This window comes from Sarcophilus harrisii, chromosome 1 (assembly GCF_902635505.1).
Source record: "Sarcophilus harrisii chromosome 1, mSarHar1.11, whole genome shotgun sequence".
Lineage (NCBI taxonomy): Eukaryota > Metazoa > Chordata > Mammalia > Dasyuromorphia > Dasyuridae > Sarcophilus > Sarcophilus harrisii.
In genome coordinates, this window is record NC_045426.1 from 210,580,119 (window position 1) to 210,602,313 (window position 22,195).

General features: G+C 35.7%; 1 protein-coding gene across 6 annotated transcripts in view; it reads right to left on the reverse strand.

The window, feature by feature from the left end:
* Nucleotides 1-4,937, reverse strand: part of PAM (peptidylglycine alpha-amidating monooxygenase) — a 362,537-nt gene extending 357,600 nt beyond the window's left edge. For 5 of the 6 annotated variants that reach the window (XM_031968924.1, XM_031968914.1, XM_031968908.1 and 2 more), the window contains exon 1: nucleotides 4,855-4,937. The gene's annotated coding sequence lies outside the window, so the exon portion shown is untranslated. The remainder of the gene's footprint in view (nucleotides 1-4,854) is intronic. The other variant, XM_031968895.1, reaches the window with a different exon arrangement.
* Between the last annotated feature and the right edge of the window lie 17,258 nt (nucleotides 4,938-22,195).

Genomic DNA, 22,195 nt, shown 5'->3' on the forward strand with positions numbered 1-22,195 from the left:
TCCAAAGATTCAAAAGAGGACAAAATGGATAATTTTTAATACATAAAATTGAAATATTTCTGCACAAACAAAATCAACACTTAGGTGGGAAAACTTACCTATGAGGGAAAAAATTGCCTCAAGTTTCTCTGAGTACAGGTTTATTACCAAAGATATATAAGGAACTGATAGAAATATATGAGACTAAGGGCAAATTCCTAAAGGAATTAGTATAAGTATTGCTTTTAAAAAATGCAAGCTATCAAAAACCACGTGCAAAAGTGTTCAAAATCGTTAATAATAAGAGAAATGCAAACTAAAACAATTCCAGGGTTCTACATCACACCAATCAGGTCGTCAAAAGTGACAAAAAAGGGGAAATGACAATTGGAGGAGCTGCAAATTGGTCCAGCTACCTAGAAAGCAATTTGGAACTGCACCAAAAAGTCATTAGCTCTATTAGTTCTATATCCCAGAGATATCTAAGAGGGAAAGATGCTCAAAAATGTTTATAGCAGCTCTTTTATAATAGAAAAGAACTTCAAAATTGAATTAGGCAATATTTAAACAAATAGAATTTGTAAACATAAAAGAAAAAATATTATTTCATAATAAATGACAGAAAGAATTTTAGGAAACCTGGGAAAATATGCATGAAACTGGTTCAGAGTGAAGTGGGCAGAACCAGGAGAAGAATATATACTGTACTACGAATATTTTCTGCTTCTTTGTCCCAAAGCCCAAACCCTACAAATCCACTGCGAAGATTGGGAGACTCTTTTCTCTCATATTAACTCAAGCCATTAACTGGATATTGTTCTTTCCATTTATGAGGGAGCTACCAACACCATTTAACCAATTAATATCAGATTTGCTTTTCCAAAGATGTATTTATTTCACTGCTGTAACAAAAACATACACAATTTTCCCCCATTTTTCAATATATCAAAGACATCTTACAAGTTCTCATATAGCATTGATCTCACCCCTAAACTGAGGAGTACTCATGGTGAATTAACTATGAAACTCAACACTAGAATTCTAAGAGGGAGCCTCTGTTCCCTTCATACTTTGAGGCATATATACTATGTTGGTTGCAAAATAGAATTCTGGAAAGTTGAGATGTTTTGGGGCTTTTTGCTCCTTTTAAATCCACAAAGTTGTAGACTCCACTTCTCTCTGAGTAATTTCCACTGCTTGACAGAAAGGTGGTGGACTAGACATTTAAAATGAAACACATTTTCAAACATGAATTTTCAACCAATACTTTGTTTAAAAATACATATTTATTTCAAAAGGTCTCTTTTTTATTCCCTTTGGAGGAGAGGGAATTATGGGGAAAGGGAGTAATAATTATGATATCCCCCTCAAGGAGAAATAAAAGAATATTGCTGAAACAATTTGAAATGCACAGAAAAGAAAAGAAAGTATTTCATAGAGGAACACAAACAAGCAAGGCAGTATTGGAATTACCTTGTTAAATTTAAAATATACTTTTTAAAAAAAGTTGTACAACTTAGATTTCTAACTTCATATATAATATTTTCCAGTTTCACATTAAATTTGTGCTTTCTGGTCTTTTTACAAGAAAATATTGATTTTATACCTGTCAAGTTCATAATTATAAAAAAGAAAAAATTTAAGAGATTTGATGGCTGCCTCTAGAAACCTTCATCTGAGTAATTCTTTCAAACTTCTAGGATACTCTTCAGAAAATCGAACACTAATGGCCTAAAAGATCGAAAACTTAGAAAGCTCTTAATTCTTTACACTATGAAAGAAGTTTTTGGCCTCAATATTCCATTAACCTTGCAAAGTTTCAAGAGGGAAGGAAGTAGCAAATATTTTGATACTAATTTCCTAAATAGGAAACAAATTCTAGGAGAAAAAAAAAACCCAAATATTACATCAACATTAAATCCTTCAGGCTACTCTTTAACCCACTTAGCTGCAGTGATGAATTTATTCTAAATTGTATTTTAGTCTAACATGGTACATAAGGCTCAAAAAATTCCAAGTACACTCATTAGGTCCTAGCTTTTTACTCCTAAGCATGAAGAGGGATTTTAGGAAAGTAGAAATAAAATTAATATTACTAAAGAAGATTAAATCCTAACCAGGCCTTGAAAGATAATGTCCCAAGAAAACATTACTCCCCTCCATATACTCAAGGTTTCAATCATAACAGCATTCCCTCCCTCCTTCCCTCCTTCCAATCTCTATGCATTTACAAAGATTTGCTCTCTATCTTCCATTCAACTTGTTAGAAACCTGGGTTTCCTTTAGGGTTCAGCTCAAAAATCAACTTTTGCAGGGAAGTCTTTTCTGCTCCCCCATTCCCAATTACTAGTATCTTGCCCTCTAGGGTTATTTTCATTCTCTCTGTATAAATCTTGCAAGTATCTTTTTCTATATTTGTTACCCATCTAAGTATATAAGCTCCTTGAGGAGAGGGAGTGTTTTTACTTTTTCTTTAAGTTCTTAGGGCTGGATATAGTGCCTTGCACTAGTAAACACTATTGAGAGATATTTATCAAATAGCTCAAATTGCCAGAATGCTAAAATTTAAGACATCAATTAAACTATGCCCCAACACACACACACATTTTATAAAGGAGGAAACTTAAGATCTAGAGACATTTAAATTGTTGATTCAAGTTCTACTCTTTTCTTTTTTATCATGTTGTTTTCATAGGCATTGTTTTCAAGAAAGATTTATACCAATTTTCATCCTTACTTTAATCAGATTAAGATTGTCTTCAAAAAGACTCACAAAAAGGCCCATTACCTTCTTTTAAAAATCACTATTGTTTATTAGGACTAATCAACTATGCAAAAGACTGCAAAAATGTTAACTTTCCATTTTTATGTCAAGGTTTCAGTTTTAAATTTGTTGATCCTACATCCCCGTAGGTAGTTTCCATACACACACACACACATTGCAATATCTTTTTTTTTCTCTTTTCAAAAGCAAATACTGAATATCGTGAAAACCAAAAAATGATGCTGAATTTTGTTTTACTAATTAAGTTTTGGGCCTAAATTTCAATGGTTTCTTAAACTTCATTATCGAGCCAAACACAGGCTAATTTGGTGAATAGTTTTTCTTCAGCTTTAACATTACAAGCTCAATATTTCCAAGGTGGGTTCTATTGAATAAGTATATGAAAAATTATTATGGAAAGATTAAAATGTGGCATTTATGTAAGTCCACTTATTACATGAACTAAAAAGACCCTTGACAATTCATGATTAAAAATCAAATTATAATTAACATGGGAGCATCAAAATATGTATTTGATTTGTGTATAAAACACTACAAAGGAGAATTATGTACTCTTGAAAAGGTAAGGGAAAAGTTCCACCTCCAATTATCTAATGTCAAGCATAATATTGATTCATTTAGACATCTCTCACTTTTGCTTTCCGTGCAAATGAGCAAGATTCACAAGTTTTATTTTAAATACTCCATATTTGGAGACAAATTATAAATTGAAAGCTCAGGAAAAATGCTGATTGCAATTTACCTGAGCTATGTGCTTGAACTTGTTTGCATTCGTTGCTAATTACTTTCAATGCTAAGATTAAACTGTACAGCAAATCAAGGATTTAAAATTTTATTTCTGATAGGAAAAGGTGATGGGAGTTGGAAATATTATAAGCAAGAGCAGTTTCTATATCCAAAGATTTTCCCATATATAAAGCAGGTATTCCTTGTACAATATCCTTTAAAAATTGCTTCCAAGAAAATGGAAAAATCATACAGATGAGTTATGGAGGGCGGTTAGTTCCTTAGAAATGCTGTAAATATATAACTTGTTACAAAGAAGTTTTCGAACTTCATACATTGGATTTGTTTTAAAGATGTCACTGACATTCACAAGGAAAAAGTAGTATTGTTTAAACTCCAATTTGTCCACTGTCCATTTTTTTGGGGGGGGGGGGTCACTAAGAACAAAAAGAAAAGAAAAAAAATTTTGCCCATAACTTTTAAAATACAACCTTTAATCACCTAATCATTCATTCCTCATTTCCCCCCTCCCCTCCCCCAGTACCCAAACAGACACTATCAAAGCCTCAGCTGAGTCAAGTAAAAAAAATGTACTACCCAGGGAAGGACACATCTCTTTCCTAAACTCAAGGCACTCCCGCTTGCTCTTACGTTGTAGCCAGTTCCATAAGGAAGGAACAACAGAGTCTAAAGTTTTCCCAAATTTGACTCGGGGGGAGAGGGGTATACAATGGTGAGAGGAAGGTTAGACCACTTGATACAGCTTCCAACTAATTACAGACCATTCCCAAGTGTAGGGATTGCACCAAGAAGACTTGATCAGCCAGAAAGAGTGCCATGTAAAGTGAGGGTGACAATGTGTTTGTCCTAGACGGTAAAGAGATGAGGAGAAAGGGACTCATCAAATCAATCCGGAGATGTTAAACTCGAAGGGATTCGGGATTAGGGGCGGGAAGTATGAGGGAGAACGAAGCAAGAGAAACCTGCACCCAAGGCAGAGGGGCTAAATTGGCCCAGGGGCCGGCCTGAGGTCGGGGTTAAAACAATCACTTCTCCTCCTCGGCTTCGGGACAGTCCCCAAAACCCCCAAGAGTAGCTTTCCCCGTAGTGGCAGATCCCCGGGGCGGGGTCCCGGGGTCCATCTGCAAAGAGCAGGGGCAGGCTACGCGGGGTAGGGGGGTGGGGGGAAGACCGAGGAAATCAACAATCGTGCCTGAGGCGCCGGAGAAGGAAGAAGCTATCCCCGTCCCGGGCCCTGACATCTCCCCAACTTCCCAGGCTCAGCAGGCGCACACACCCGCCCACCCGGGCTAACTCTGCACAGACCCTACCCCCACACTACCCCCCCCCCACGCCGCACCAACCTGGACTGTCCGGCCCCGGCGGGGCGCCAGCCCGGGACGGACACTGGACCCTCCTGGAGGCGGCGGCGGCGGTGGCGGCGGCAGCGGAGGCAGCTGCGGTGGGGGCAGAGGCGGCTGCGACGGCGGGCGGAGTTAGTTGGAGGCTCCCCTGGGCGGGGACAGGCAGAGCCCCGGGGCTGCCGCTGCTGCTGCCGCTGCCGCTGCCGCCGCTGCTGCTCAGGCGGCCGCTTCTCCTCCTCCCTCCCGGGTCCCGCTTTCCGCCTTCTCTGGACCGTCTCGTCCGCTTCTGGTCCCACCCCGGAGGCGGCTTCCCGGACTCTGGGCACAGAGCGGCCGGTGCCCCTGTCCCCCCCGCCCACCCCTCTTTCCTCCTTCCTCCTTTCCTCTCTCTCTCTTTTCTTCCCTCCCTTCCTCCTCTCCCGCTGCCCCTCCCCTCGTCCGCACTAGTAGCTACCAGGGCCAAAGAATCGCCCCAGCGACTCTTCCCGCGGACGTTTCACTGAGTGTGTGGATTTGGGACCTGGGACTGACTGGAGGGAGGACTGGGGGGTCAGTGCGGCATTAAAAACACTGGCTTTCACTCACCAGTGAAACCCGTCTTTACTTCCTTCAGGGTTTTTCTTGGGGACTAAGGGGATTGGACAGTTTTGCGGTGTTTTATATGGATTGAGGAGGGGGGGGCAGGTGAGAAGACAAGGAAAGCAGGGCAGAGGAGCCGAGAGGACAGGGAATCCGACTGTGAAACTCTAGCCCCCAATGTGGGGCGGGGCAAAGCCAGGGAGTCTCTTCCTTGCCTCACCCAGGCCCCCTTTGGCCTGAGAAACAAACCTGTAAAGTGACAGTCCAGGTTACTCCGAGGGAGTGCCCAGAAAAATGCCTGTCCCTTTCCCAACCCCCTTCAGTTTGTGCTGACCATGAGGTTTCAGGAGAATACACGCAAACATTTCCCTCAGTTCGGTGGTAGGGTAATAAAAGATAGCACGTAGGTGACAGAGATCTGAGAAACTCAAATGTAGAAGGAAATCAAAGGAAAATGAACGATCACTTCTTTCCCAAACCATCCTGTGAAAATGCCGTTTTCCAGTTCTGCTTCCCAGGTCAATTCAATTTGACTAAATAAATTTTGTTAAGCTACCTACTCAGTGCAAAGTACTGTTTGAGACTAATGAAATGCATAATTTCAAAGGAATACATATAGTTATGCACTTCACATTTAATCGTGCTACTCACCACTAAAGGGATTTTTTACGTTATAGATTTAAGCCTAGACACATAATTTTTTGTTCATTGGCTGAACACGAGAAAACCCAGACCAGAAGCAAAGAATGTTGTGGGTTAAATAAGGGCAAAATTTTTGACACATTACACAAGACAGAAGTTTGATATTGTCATTTTAGGACCATTAGAAACAATTTGATTCGGGTCTTAGAGGTAGACATGAAAATGTTTTACCGTTTGCTGTTACAAGTGACAATTTTAGTGTTTATTACCCACTAACACCTCCCCCACCATTTCTCCTATTTTTCATTTCCTCGGGTTGGGATTGATTTCCTTTTCCAGTAATCTGTCATTAGAATGTGAGCTTCTCAAAGACGAACTGTTTGTACTTCTCTTTGTATTTTTTGTGTTTAGCACAGTTCCTGACTTATAGATTGGATACCCTGGTAAATAGTGAGAAGGATAGGGGGAAGTGCAGATCACTGTAGATAGCCTGAAATTCCAATTTAATATGAAGATCTCACATACTTTGCTGGTTGTAAGAAACTCTGGCAAGATATAAATCCAATCCCGAGGAACTACAACTGAGCCCTGGAGCTTGGAGTGTAGCACACAATTGTGTTTTGAACACAGATGTGGGTTCAGTCTTGGTAAGACTAACCTCCAATGAGAGAATTCTGCTTCCTCTCCTCACACTCCTTAAACATCTACTCTGATGCTATGGAGGCCATTATAAGAAGTTATAGGATTCTCCCAAAAGGCAATCTAATGAACATAAATGTGGTATGGGATAAGTACCTTATATTATAGCAAGTCAGTGATAAAAAGATGTAAAACATTTCAGAACAACTTGCACTTAATGTTATATTCTACTATGAAGGTGATGCTTATTTTCAACAGAAAATAAAGCAATTTGTAGGACTGATGATTAAACATTTTCCATTTCACTTCAGCTCTACAGGGACCAAACAACTCTAGGTACATTGGCCACTAAAATGACCAGGTTTAGGCCATATCTCTTTTCAATGACTATCCTCTCCAAGATTATTGGAGTAGTTGCCAGGGACTTTTCCTCAAGTTCCATTCAGCTTTGACACGATGAAACTAAGCTCAAGTTAAATACTCATTTGCCTAAGATAAGAAAGAGCAAATATAAAAGAGGCAGCCTGAACTCAGTCTCAGGCTTAATTTGCCTGGATATGAGCTTTAGATGGCCACGGGCATATGGCCCCACAGAAGCCTGTTTGGAGGGAAAAGAAGGCAATTCATCATTTCTTCCACCCCAAACTTCTGAGGAATCAACTCAGTCTTGATTTTTTTTTTTTTTTTTTTTTTTTTTTTTTGTAGCCAGTAAGGAAAAGGTTGAGGAGATAGGTGGTTATTCCTTTTTGTACAGTCACTGATTCATCATTTCTTCCAGCACTGCAGCCTCTAAGGTGCATACTCTGAATCACACATGGCCAGAAGCAAGGCACAAAATTTCCTGCTTGATTGATTGAGACCAGGAATAGCATATCAGAGTATTCTTAATAGGATGGCCCCTTTTGGCCAATTCCACCTTCCTATACTAGACACAAAGTTTGTTTGGTCCTGTAACTTTTTTTTCTCTTAAGAGCTTTAGAAATACTAATAGAAAAGCAAGAACAGAAAGTCCCTCTTAAAACATCATGGCTGCTGGTCTATTTCCAAATATGATTAGAAAAAAGAAAAAGAACCTACATGTTCTAAAATGTTCATAGCAGTTTTCTGGTGACAAAGAACAGGAAATTACAGGGATCCCCATTAATTAGGGAATGGCTAAATAAGTTGAGGTATATGATTGTGATGGAATATTACTGTGCTATAAAAATTATAAGCTTGATAATTTTAGAAAAAGATGGAAAAATTTGCAGGAAATAATGAAGAATGATATGAACAGAACCAAGACAGCATTGTATACTTTAACAACAATATTGTTTTAAGAATGATTCTGAGCAAATAATTTAGTTTGACTAAGACCCAAATTAACATAAATGACATACGAAGAAAGAAGCTATCTGTATCCAGAGAAAGAACTGAATACAGAATAACTTTGTGTGTGTGTGTGTGTGTGTGTGTGTGTGTGTGTGTGTGTTTCTGTTTCTAATGGTAGCCCTCTCTAGGTTGGACTGGGGGGGTGTGAAGGGAAAAAAAAGTTATATGATAATTTTGTGGTATATTTGAAAGAAATATCAAGTTATATATAGGAGATTTGCAATTTCATATACAATCATCTTTTTATTGTACTATATTATATAAATGCTCATTTTATTCAATAAACTAAAAATAACTTTTTGAAGCACCATATCTAATAAAAGAGAAAGAATTTGAAGTGAGAAAAATTGGAATAGTTGCCTTCTGAAAAATCTTACTGTCTTTTAAGATCAATGAAACAGGAATGTATAGCACTAAAACATTTCTTCTGTACTACTAACTGACAACAACTTTCTGTATTCACACTGGAATATGTGGAACCAGCTCTTGGGATATACTTATTGTTCCTTAGAGACCTTGGAGAGGTGAGTAAAGGTACTTAAAGTATGTTTTTATTCTGTTGACCTCTGCAGTGGCAGGGCTTTCACACTCAGAAAGTCTATGTTAGACAGCTGCTCCCTTGGAGACCCAGCATATCAGTGCCACCAGCCAAAGTGGTAGTGGCAGCTGCCTAGATTGTTGTAGCTGTAAGGCATGGGGGCAGGGAGAAACATGATGTGCTAACCATTCAGGAGATGGAGGAGAAAGCACTTTTTCCCTTGTATTGTGGTCTCTATCCTACTTTTAGTTACCCTTGTATTTTAGAAAAAAATTTATTATATTTAAAAGAGTAAAAAAGAATCCTTAGGTCAAGGGCAAGACAAAACAAGCTCTTGGTAGGATTTGGGCCTGGATCTATAGTATGCAGATCCCTGCTTTAGAAGATTTCAAACTTGCCAAATAGTACAATACTTAAAGGCTACTCATCAAACCCTACTAATTTACTTATCCTCAGATTCCTTTCAAAGGTGCTATCAATCAAAGGTATAATCAAACCCTAGTGTTTCAAATTTTACTTTTGGATAGATTAAATAGGAAATCATTTATTTCCATTACAGCACAAATGGCTAAAGTAAATAACATTCAAAGGTCTAGAAAGGATCTTCTCACTAATGAAAATCTATCAGAAATGTAACTTTGGCAAATTTTTATAATTTGTGAAAAAAAATTATCACTGAATTTCATAATGCAGGTTTACTAACCAGTCAGCTTAATTATATAAAGTGCTTCAGTCTTGTTATCAGAAGTAGCCAAGCTGCTGACTCAAGAATAATTGCTGCTTATTTGCATGTTATTTTTTATGGAATTGGAACATTCGGTCAATATCTTAGTACTCAGAATTATCCCTATCAACAATTCCTTATTCTACTTTCCTTTTTCCTTTCCCATCAACTTGTACTTTCTCCTACTTCCCTGATATGATAGAATGATTCCCTAAGCTGTCCTCTGCTCAAATGAAATCAGGAAGAACTAATTCAATGAAATTTGGCACTAACCCCATGCCCAGAAGAATACCTACCCATTCTTCTCTCTGTCCAAAACAGGAACCTCCCTAAGCCAACCTAATCTCAAAAATAGCTATACAATGTTAAAATCAATGTCTTAGTTTTATTTCATCCTCCAGAAACAATGTGGTATAAAAGAAAAGTACTGGACTTAAAGTCAGCAGAACCATAGATCTGATTTATTTATTTAGTATGTGACCATCAATAAATCACTTAAAAATATAAGCTTTAATATACTCATCTTTAAAATGGAAATAGTATCATAGTACTTATAAGTTTGATATGGGATGATATGTTAAGTACATTTAAAATCCTAAACTTCAATGAAAATATTACTGTAACATCCATTAGGTACCAGCTCACTCAATTCTCACCACTAGAGCTGTAACCACATGTTGTCCATTCCTGATAGTAGTAACATTACTAAGCTTTTCGGGGAATCTGTCCATTCTTTGAACCACTCTGTATTCCCTTTGAGTGATGTTATTTTCTTTCCTTTAATTAAACTTTTTGTTTTCAAAATATATCCACAGATAATTTTCAACATTCATGCTTGCAAAACCTTGTGTTCCAAATTTTTCCCTCCCTTCCCTCCACCTCCTCCCCTAAATGGCAAGTAATCCAATATATGTTAAACATGTGCAATTCTTCTATACATATTTCCATAATTATCATGCTGCACAAGAAAAAATGAGATCAAAAAGGAAAAAAAAATGAGAAAGGAAAAAAAATGCAAGCAAACAACAAAAAAAGTGAAAATACTATGTTGTGAATCACATTCAGTTCCCACAGTCTTCTCTCAGGATGCCAATGGTTTTCTTCATCACAAAAGCAATGTAACTGGCCTAAATTACCTCACTCTTGAAAAAAGCCACTTCCATCAGAATTGATTATCATATAATCTTGCCATGTACAATGTTCTCCTGCTTCTTCTGACTTCACTTAGCATCAAGTTTGCATAAGTTTCTCCAGGCCTCTCTGAAACCATCCTGCTGATCATTTCTTATAGAACAATAATATTCCATAATATTCATATACCACTACTTATTCAGCCACTCTCCAACCTATGGGCATTTACTCAGTTTCTAGTTCCTTGCCACAACAAAAAGGGCTGCTACAAACATTTTTGCACATGTGAGTCCTTTTCCTATTTTTTATCATCTCATTGGATTACAGGCTTAGTAGAAACACTGTTGGATCAAAGGATATGCATAGTTTGATAGCCCTTTGGGCATAGTTCTAAATTGTTCTCCAGAATGGTTGGTTCAATTTACAACTCCACCAATTAAGTATCAGTGTCCCAGTTCTCCCACATGCTCTCCAACATTCATCCTTATCTTTTCCTATCATCTTAGCCAACTTGAGATGTACGTAGTAGTACCTAAGAGTTGTCTTAATTTGCATTTCTCTGATCAATAGTGATTTAGAGCATTTATTCACATGACTAGAAATGGTTTTAATTTCTTCATCTGAAAATTGTCTGTTCATATCTTTTGACTATTTATCAATTGGAGAATGTCTTGAATTCTTATAAATTTGAGTTAATTCTCTCTATGTTTAAAAAATGAGGCCCTTCCAGAACCCTTGGATATAAAAATTTTTTCTCAGTTTATTGCTTTCCCTCCAATATTTCTGCATTAGTTTTGTTTGTACAAAAAATTTTAACTTAATATAATCAAAATTATTCATTTTGCCTTCCACAATGTATTCTAATCTTTTTTGGCCACAAATTCCTTCCTTCTCCAGAGATATGAGAGGTAAACAATCCTTTGTTTTTCTAATTTGCTTATATTATCAGTCTTTATGTATAAATCTTATCTTGGTATAGGGTGTTAGGTGTGGGTCAATGCCTAATTTCTGTCATACTAATTTCCAATTTTCCCAGAAATTTTTGTCAAATAGTGAGTTCATATCTTTGGGTTTATGAAACATTAGATTACTACAGTCATTGACTATTATGTCTTGTGGATCTAACCTATTCCACTGATCAACTACTCTATTTCTTAGCCAATACCAAATGGTTTTGATGACCACTACTTTATAATATAGTTTTTAGTATAGCTAGACAACCTTTAGTTGCATTTTTTCATTAATTACCTTGAAATTCTTCACCTTTTGTTGTTTCAAATGAACTTTGTTATTATTTTTTTCTAGCTCAGTAAAATAATTTCTTAGGTGTTTGGTATGGCATGGAATAAATAGATTAATTTAGATAGTATTGTAACTTTTATTATAATAACTCAGCCTATCCATGAGCACTTGATATTTTTTCAATTGATTAGATCGACTTTGTGTAGAAAGTGTTTTGTAATTGTGTTCATAAAGTTCCTGGGTTTGCCTTGGTAGGTAGACCTCCAAATATTTTATATGATCTACAGTTATTTTAAATGGAATTTCTCTTTGTATCTCTTGCTGTTGGGCTTTGTTGGTAATATATAAAAATGCTGATGATTTATGTGGATTTATTTTGTATTCTGAACTTTGCTAAAATTGTGAATTGTTTGTAGTAGTATTTTAATTGATTTTCTAGGATTATCTAAGTATACCATCATATCATTTGCAAAGAATGATAATTTGGTTTCTTCATTACCTACTCTAATTCTTTTGATTTTTTTCTTCTCTTATTGATAAAGCTAACATTTCTTATGCAATATTGAATATTAATGGTGATACTGGACAACCTTGTTTGAATCCTGATATTACTGGGAATGGTTCTAATTTAACCCCGTTACATATGATGCTTGCTGATGGTTTTAAATAGATGGTACTGATCATTTTAAGAAAAACTCGAATTATTCCTATACTCTCTATTGTTGGATTTTGTCAAATGTTTTTTCTGCATCAATTGAGTTAATCATATGATTTTTGTTAATTTGGTTATTGATATAGTCAATTATGCTAATAGTTTTCCTAATATTTCCTAGTATAAATCCTACTTGGTCATGATGTATTATCCTGGGGATAATTTGCTATAATATCTTAGCTAATATTTTATTTAAGATTTTTGCATCAATAGTAGTGAAATTGGTTTACAATTTTCTTTCTCTGTTTTGACCCTACCGGGTTTAGGTATCAGCATCATATTTGTGTCATAAAAGAAATTTGACAGGATTCCTTCTTTCCCTATTTTTTCAAATAGTTTGCATATTATTGAAATTAAATGTTCTTTAAATGTTTGGTAGAATTCATATGTAAATCCATCTGGCCCTGGAGATTTTTTCTTATGGAGTTGATTAATAGTTTGCTCAATATCTTTGTCTAAAATGGGGCTATTTAAGTAATTTCTTCCTCTGTTGATCTGGGAAATCTATATTTTTATAAGTATACATCTATTTCACTTAAATTATCAGATTTATTGGCATACAATTGGGCAAAATAGCTTCTAAATATTACTCTCATTTCCTCTTTATTGGTGGAAAGTTCACTCTTTTCCTTTCTGATACTAATAATTTTTAATATTTTTATTTTCTTCTTTCCTTTTTCTAATCAAATTGCCTAAAGGTTTATCTACTTTGTGGTATTTTTATAAAACTAACTCTTAGTTTTGTTTACTAATGCAAGAGGTTTTTTACTTTCAATTTTATTAATCTCCCCTTTTATTTTTAGAATTTCAAATTTAGTATTGGAGTTTTAAAATTTGTTCTTTCTCTAGCTTTTTTTAGTTGCATACCCAATTCATTGAGATTCTCTTTCTCTATTTTATGTAAATAACCATCTAGAGATATAAAACTTCGCATCAAGTTTTGCTGAATTCTCAATGAATGATTTTTCCTTAGATTCTTATTTTGGGAAAAAATAACAAAGGAATCTTCAGTATAGAGGAGGCATCCAAACACAAATGTTTTAGAGACTGAGGTGAAGATGGCATGCCATCATGGAAAGAACATTAGTGCAGAGCTGTGATCATCAACAGAAAAAAGAAAGATGCAAGGTACCTGCTGAAGATGGAGAATGTAATGGTATTCAAATGTGAATGTAAAGACAGCCTCTCAGAGTGGAAAAATATAAAAAAGAGCAAGAACTAATCTTTTGGAACTGGCAGTATTGGGGTACAAACAAGGGGATTAGTGCTATATAAGATCTGAGCTAGGTTTTGAATTTACACCCCCAAAGATTGAAGTAGTATAGGAGAAATTATGCCCTACATATATTAGGAAAAAAGGTTTGTACATTTGTTCTTTGGAGTAAATATCACTTTGTAAAAGCTACTCAAAGAAACATGGTAAATGTAGTGGTGGGATTTCGGAGAGGAGCATTCCACTCTTTTGGTTCTTCTCCTACTTATATGACCCTTCTTTATAAGTTTCCTTTGCTGGATCTTTCCAAGGGACATCCTCTAAACATGGGTATTTCATAGGGCTCTGTTGTGCACCATCTTCTCTTTCTCTCTATTACATTCTACTTGATGATCTTATCAGCTTCTATGGGTTTAATCATTTTCTTTATGCTGATGCTTCTCAAATCTACTTATCTAGCCATAATCTCTCTGCTGAACTCCAATCCCCTATCTCTCTATTAGGCTTCTGAAATTCAGCATACCCAAAACTGAATTCATTATCTTTTATCCAAAACCCTCCCCTATTCTAAACTTCCCTATTCCTGTTGAAAGCACCACTCTTTTCCCATTCACCCAGACTGGCAACCTAATTATCATTCTTTACTCATCACTATCTCTTATTCCCCACCCCTACCCCATTTCCAATGTATGGTCAAAACCTATCAATTTCATCTTTGCAACATCTTTCAAATATGCCTTCTTATATGCTCATTTCCTCATACCTGGACTATTGTAATAAGTTATTGGTTGTTCTGCTTGCCCCAAGTTTCTCCTGACTCCAGCCCATCTTCCAAGTGATTTTCCTAAAGTTCAGATTCTTCTTTGTCATACCAAATCCTTCCCCTCGCCCCATAGTCAATAAATTCATGGAGATCCTTATTACCTCTGGGGCTAAATATAAAATCCTCAGATTAATATATTCAAAGCCCTTCATAATCTGTCCCTTCTTCCCAGTTATTTTATGCCACCCACCCACCTACTCTTTAATATTGGCCTCCTTGCTGTTGTTCCAACAACATTTTCATCTCTTGTGGTGCTTATATCACATTCCAGCTGATGAAATCACAAAGTATAATATAGAGAGAGAAAAAAAGAGAGGATTTATGACTGAGATTTGAGTGGTACACACACTTATTTGCTGCAACATGAATGAAGATACAATAAAGGAAACTATGAAAGATCAGTTAGAGAATTAGAGGATAAGCAAAAAAGAACAATATGACAAAAAAAAAAAAAAACAGAGAGGAGATTGTATCCAGGAAAAATTAATCAAGAGTATTAATTGATACAAAAAAGTCAAGAAGGATGAGCATTGATAATATACCATTATGTCTGATAATCAAAAGAAGATTGGTGTTGGAGAGATTGTGGAAAGATGGACACACTACTGCATTGGTTTTGGACATGAGAATTGATCAAATTATTCTGAAAAGCATTCTGGAACTATGAGAAAAGTGACTAAAATATCAATTCACTTCAACATGAATATTAACACTTCTAGGCATATACCCCTAGAAGATCAATGGGAAAAAGAAAGACCCATAAACACAGAAATGCTTATGGTGGCATTTTTGTATTGGTGAAGTACAGGAAATATAGTAAATATTTATCAATTTAAGTATCACTAAACAAATTGTGATAGATTAATGTAATGGAATTCAGCTGTTCAAAGAATTGGGTACTCATAAATATAGGGAAATATAAGGAGACTTAATATCTTACACAAATATATGTATTTATATATATACATATATATGTATAATTTATATATACAGAACAAGGAAAATAATATGTCCAGGGACTGCAACAATGTAGATGTAGAGAGCCATAAAAGTAAGAATTAAAAGTATGTTCTATGGAATTATAATAACCAAACTTGACCCCAAAGAGAACATGTGAGAAGATACCTTTCTGCTTCTTTGAAGTAATAAGAAATAATGGACTTTTGATATGTTGAGTAATTCTATTAAATTCCTCTCCCCCATTAAAAAAAAAAAGCCTTTATTATAAGGGAAAGCAAAAGCAGAAAGAGCTGTAAAGCAATAATTACACAACTGACTTTAGTTTAGGGATAAAAATGAATTCTGCTAAAATGCCTATAACATAAATAGTCCAAAATATCCAATAGACAGTTGGAGATTTAAGATTGGATTTCAGAAGAAAAACTGGGACTGGATCTCTGCTTTACTTGTATAGTTACAATAATTAAATCCCAGGGATCTAATAGATTACTAAAAAAAAGAGAGATTACAGAAAAATAGCCTAAAATAGAATTGGGTTTACATTTACAATTGTGGAATAATTCACAGATGATGATACAGAAAATGAAACTAAAAAGTCAGATACAGAGAACCAAAAGAAAGAAATGTCGTAAAAATAGGGAGGAGATAAAAATCAGGGAGAAAGAATATTGGTCATCACTGTCAAATAAACCAAAGGTCAAGAAGTCAATTTGGAATTTTCTCGGCAAAGCTACTAAAGTAGTTTGCTATTTCTTTCCCCAGCTCTTTTGACAGATGAATAAACTAAGTCAAACAGAATTAAGTGACTTGTCCAGGTTCACACAGTTAGTGTCTGAGACCAAATTTAAACTCAAGAAAATGAGGTTGCCTGACTCCCAGCACCATATCCACATCACCAGATACCTGGCAATTAAGAGAGATTGTTAATTCTGGAGTTTTAGTTTCACTTGACTCTTGAGGTCAGAAGACATACTGCAAAAAGCAGAGAAATGAGAAGAGTATTCATTATGTACCTGATGTTAAATGCTGAGGAGACGAATAAATCTAACATTCTTACCAGCAAAGAGTTTATTTTCCATTGAGGGGTGTATGTGTGTAGTGTACTGGGGTATATAGTCAGATAATTCAATATCAAATATATATGTAAAATAAATACAGAGTAATTGGGTAGGGAGGATGCTGAAAACTGGGGAATCCAAAAAGGCCTATAGTGCTAACACTTGAGCTGAGCTTTGAGGGAATCTGCTGAAAGGCAGAACTGAGGAAGAATAGTTTTCTAGGAATGTGGGTGGGGGAATGGAAAGCTTGTGCAAAAGCATAGTTAGTGAATGGAATGTCATTATGAGGAACAACAAGTGGGACAATTGGATGAAAAAAGTATTTACAGAGGAGTAATGTGAAATCAATCTAGAAAAAATAGGCTGGAGCAAGGTAGTGTAAAGCTTTAAATGCCAAACAAAAAAGTTTTTATTTTATCATAACAGAAATAAGAAATGGTTGAAGATCTAGGGATCAAGATAGGAATCTAACAAAGGACAAACACATCTGGGGGGGAGCTATGGATTATAACATTCAACTCTGCAAATATTGCAAAGAAAAGAAGAATGAAGAATGAGGAAAAAAGTCATGAGATTAGATGGTGAAAAGAAAATTGTTAGGATGAATACAGAGAGGCTTGTAGAGACTTACATGAACTGATGCTGAGTGAAATGAGCAGAACCAGGAGATCATTATATACTTCAACAACAATACTGAATGAAGATGTAATTCTGATGGAAGTGGGTTTCTTCGACAAAGAGATCTAACTCAGTTTCAATTGATCAATGATGGACAGAAGCAGCTACACCCAAAGAAAGAATACTGGGAAATGAATGTAAACTGTTTGCATTTTTGTTTTTCTTCCCGGGTTATTTTTACCTTCTGAATCCAATTCTTCCTATGCAACAAGAGAACTGTTTGGTTCTGCACACATATATTGTATCTAGCATATACTATAACCTATTTAACATGTATAGGACTGCTTGCCATCTGAGGGAGGGGGTGGAGGGAGGGAGGAGAAAAGTCGGAACAGAAGTGAGTGCAAGGGATAATGTTGTAAAAAATTACCCTGGCATGGATTCTGGCAATAAAAAGTTATAATTATTTTTAAAAAATTGTTAATCTTGGAGAGAGAAGTTTCAGTTGAGTGGTAGGTCCAGAAGCCAGAAAGCAAATGGTCTGGAGCATGGAACTCTGGAGCCAAAGCTGTGGACAAAAATGAGTCAAGTTATGGGTAAGTTAAGAGAAGTTATATGGACTTGAATCCTAGAGTCTACCATGGAAGGATTAATAAAATTAATTGGGAACAGTCATGATGAATTCTGAGACATATCAGCTATCTGGGTTGGCACAATTCTGGGACTCTGGTAGTACCCAAATGGAGGAAAGTGTATACACACATACATATATGTGATAGTTTATACCCATATAAACTGTGTATCTGTGTGCATGCATGTATACATACACACATGTATTTATGAGTGAATGGGAGCCAGGGGAGAAGGTCATATGAGCAGACCAAATCATAAAAATATATGAATTATGAGGTTGGACTTGATGGTTTCTAAGGTCCCTTCCCAGGTCTAAAATTCTGGGATCACTCCCAAATTTTGGGCCATCTTCATAGTCTTCCCAGCAGCTCTCCTATTCTAAGAAATTTCTGCCCTGGGACCTTGCTTTCCTTATTGATACCTACCCCTACTGGACTAGTATTTAGAAAATGATCTCACCATGCTTCACTTCTCTCCCAATTCTCTAGTCATTTTTTCTAGCCACCTTTCTCCATTCAGGTATCTTTTTCTTCCTACTCACTAACCCTCCCACCTCAGTTCTGGAATCATGATCAACTCAACTCTGCCATTTTTCGTGGATGAGGATGGGTGTCAATATACTTCCATAAAGCCCATCTTACCCACTCTGTAGCTTTCTGGACAAAAGTATCCTTCTCTGGTCATTATTTTCCTTTATGTGTGGTCTTTGTTGTTTATACCTGTGTCCCCAAAAGTTAATAAAGTGCTTAGCACATACTTGGACTTTAATAAGTATTTTATAATTCAGTGATTCATGTTCTATTTTTCAATCGATTTATTTGCTTTTGATTGCATGTGATCAATATCCCCTTGGTTATTAAGCAAAAGGAATAAATAGAAAGTTTATATATGTAAGATAAATTCTAGGAAATACCAAAATTTTGTTCCCCAAGCCCTAGTCTTCTCTCCATTGTCAGTCATTGCTGTACCTTCTCAAAGCTAAATTAGTATCTTCTCCATTCAATGAAGAAGAAATAGACCTGATTGAAGAATTCACTCTAACTTTTTTAGGGACTTAATGGTTATTCCTCCATCGAATATTTGCATATAAAAAGGGAGAAACTACTCCCACCCCATACATAATTAATACTTAATGGTAGAAATTTGAATATCTAAGATGGAATAATTTTGAGGATAGGAAAATTTTCCTTGCTTCCAAAAATTATAGGAGACTTTTACATTATAATAATATTAAGTACTTTCTGATAAGGCTGGTACTAATAGATAGCTTTTAACATAGAGTACCATAAAAACACCATTAAAAAAAAAAAAAACTTTAAAAGTTGCATGTTACCCTTCCCTATTACATAATACTTCTAGCTATACCAAAGACCATGATAATTTGAGGAAGAACAAAAATGTTGTATTTAAACAATAAAACTCACAGAAAAAATTACATTTAAATAGTAAAATTACCTTAAGAATAAAGGATAGAAGAAAAGATTAATTGTAATTTGCAAACCATTAAAATACTTAAAATGAAAATAAGATTTTTTTCCCTTCCAAAAAGAAATTTTCCTATAAAATATATACTTCTATAAAGTATATACTTTTCCTATAAAATATAGACTTCTGTCATCCTAATATTCTTTGCAACACACAATCCTCTTACTATAGAAGTGTATGAGGACTAATATACTATAGTGCTTACTTGAAAGTAATTGGGTATATGTAGTACTGTGCTGACATATTTTTAATTTCATGGTTTCAAGAAAAAGTTTTAAGAGTACAAAATAGCAAATCTTTTTCTTTTTTTCATTTTGGGGATGCTGATTCACTTATCCATCAAATTATATGTATTGAGATTTTTTTCTACTATCACTGGCTTAAAAACTGTGGGGCTGTTTCCTGCTTTACTCTAGGAACCCCTGAAGAGAAGATCCAAGCATGAAGCTGTCTTTGAAGACTCCACACTCAGATAATCTCCAAGGGCGTGCAAAAATGGGTATTCTGAAAACATAAATTAACATTTAAATTAGGCCAGTCAGATGAAAGTTATGCCTCAAACAAATCTCAAGATTTGAAAGGTACAATAAAAGACAGGCTATGACAATCTGCTTTGAAGCAAAGAATCTCTCCCCCCTTTCTCTCTCTCTCTTCTTCCGTTCCTCCCTCCTTCCCTTCCCTCCCTCTCTTTGTCTCTCTTTTTCTCTGTCTTTTTCCTTCTCTGCCTTTTTCTACCATTGCTTCTTTCAACATTTCCCCTTTTCTTTCTTTTTATATATCCATATTTTTTCAGTAATTTTGACTAAGTATTCACAACCTTCCTGAATACTCATATACTATTTTCAAATGCATTTTTAAAAATAACAATTCTATGCTGTTGTTATTTAGTAATTTCAGTCATATCAAGCTCTTTGTGATATCATTTGGGATTTTACTGGCAAAGATAATGAAGTGATTTTTGCCATTTCCTTCTACAGACCATTTTATAGGTGATGAAATAAGGCAGAGTTAAGTGACTTGTCCAGGGTGCTAGAGTTAGTGTCTGAGGACAGATTTGAATCCAGGAAAGTGAACTCCAGAACTAACATTCTATCCACTGTACCACTAACTTGCTCTAACAATTATTTAGTGAATGTTTTAATAATTTCTCAGAGAATAGTTTTTTATCATTACTACTATGTAATAAATGGGACTGGTCAATGAGTCACTTTGATATGTACAATATCTCCATTGAAGCTTTGTAACCCTACTTGTGGAAATGAATGATGTAGAGGACCTTTCCCTCCTCATTAGGAACATATATAGGTTTTCTCTGACTGTTTCATTAGTTTACTGTGTGGTGATGAAAAGCCTTTTAATTGGATGCTTAGCCAAAACTTCAGGAAGATAAAAAATGATTGAACAAATGAATTCTTATCTCTTATCTGGTGGCAAGTGAATCAAGGATTGCTCTAAGCCTTCTGGTGGGGAGAAAGGTAGTAGAAAAAAAAAAAAAACTTTAGCCTGTTACATTTATTTGAAAGTAATTGGAACGATATAGTATCATGCTGACATACTTTTAGTTACATGATGTTTAAAAAAAAAACAACTATAAGAATATAAAACAGTAGTCAATAGTCCTACCTCATGTCATCATCTAGTCTCCAGCTGAAAAAGTATGGTGATTATTTTTTCCGTCTCTACCACGTTTATTCTTTCATAATCTTAGTTGAATGGATAACAGAGATAAATGAGGTTAGTTTATTTTGTGAACTTTGAAGATCAGAAGAAACATCAAAGGTCCTTCCAAAAACTGGAGCGGGTAGTATTAATAGTCAAGTCTAATGAAAAGTCATCTTTGAGGAGCAGTTTGCTTGATCCAGCCTAGCCATGAATCAGATTTGCAGCTGAGATGTTATGTCTTCCAAGCAAGGAAGCAACTTATCCATTGCCTATGCAATATCCTAAAGTGAACTGGGGAATAGAGGAGGATGATATATATTGTAACAATCACTTTAAGTTATTAATCAGAGAAATGCAAATTAAGACAACTCTAAGATACCACTACACACCTGTCAGATTGGCTAAGATGACAGGAAAAAATAATGATGATTGTTGGAGGGGATGTGGGAAAACTGGGACATTGATTCATTGTTGGTGGAGTTGTGACGAATCCAACCATTTTGGAGAGTAGTTTGGAACTATGCTCAAAAAGTTATCAAACTGTGCATACCCTTTGATCCAGCAGTGTTACTACTGGGATTATATCCCAAAGAGATTATAAAGAAGGGAAAGGGACCTGTATGTGCACGAATGTTTGTGGCAGCCCTTTTTGTAGTGGCTAGAAACTGGAAACTGAATGGATGTCCATCAGTTGGAGAATGGCTGAATAAATTGTGGTATATGAAAATTATGGAATATTACTGTTCTGTAAGAAATGACCAACAGGATGATTTCAGAAAGGCCTGGAGAGACTTACGAGACTGATGCTGAGTGAAATGAGCAGGACCAGGAGATCATTATATACTTCAACAACAATACTAGATGATGACCAGTTCTGATGGATCAGGCCATCCTCAGCAACGAGATCAACCAAATCATTTCCAATGGAGCAGTAATGAACTGAACCAACTATGCCCAGAGAAAGAACTCTGGGAGATGACTAAAAACCATTACATTGAATTCCCAATCCCTATATTTATGCACACCTGCATCTTTGATTTCCTTCACAAGCTAATTGTACAATAATTCAGAGTCTGATTCTTTTTGTACAGCAAAATAATGTTTTGGTCATGTATACTTATTGTGTATCTAAGTTATATTTTAATATATTTAACATCTACTGGTCATCCTGCCATCTAGGGGGGGGGGTGGGGGGTAAGAGGTGAAAATTGGAACAAGAGGTTTGGCAATTGTTAATGCTGTAAAGTTACCCATGTATATATCCTGTAAATAAAAGGCTATTAAATAAAAAAAAAAAAACAAAAAAAAAAC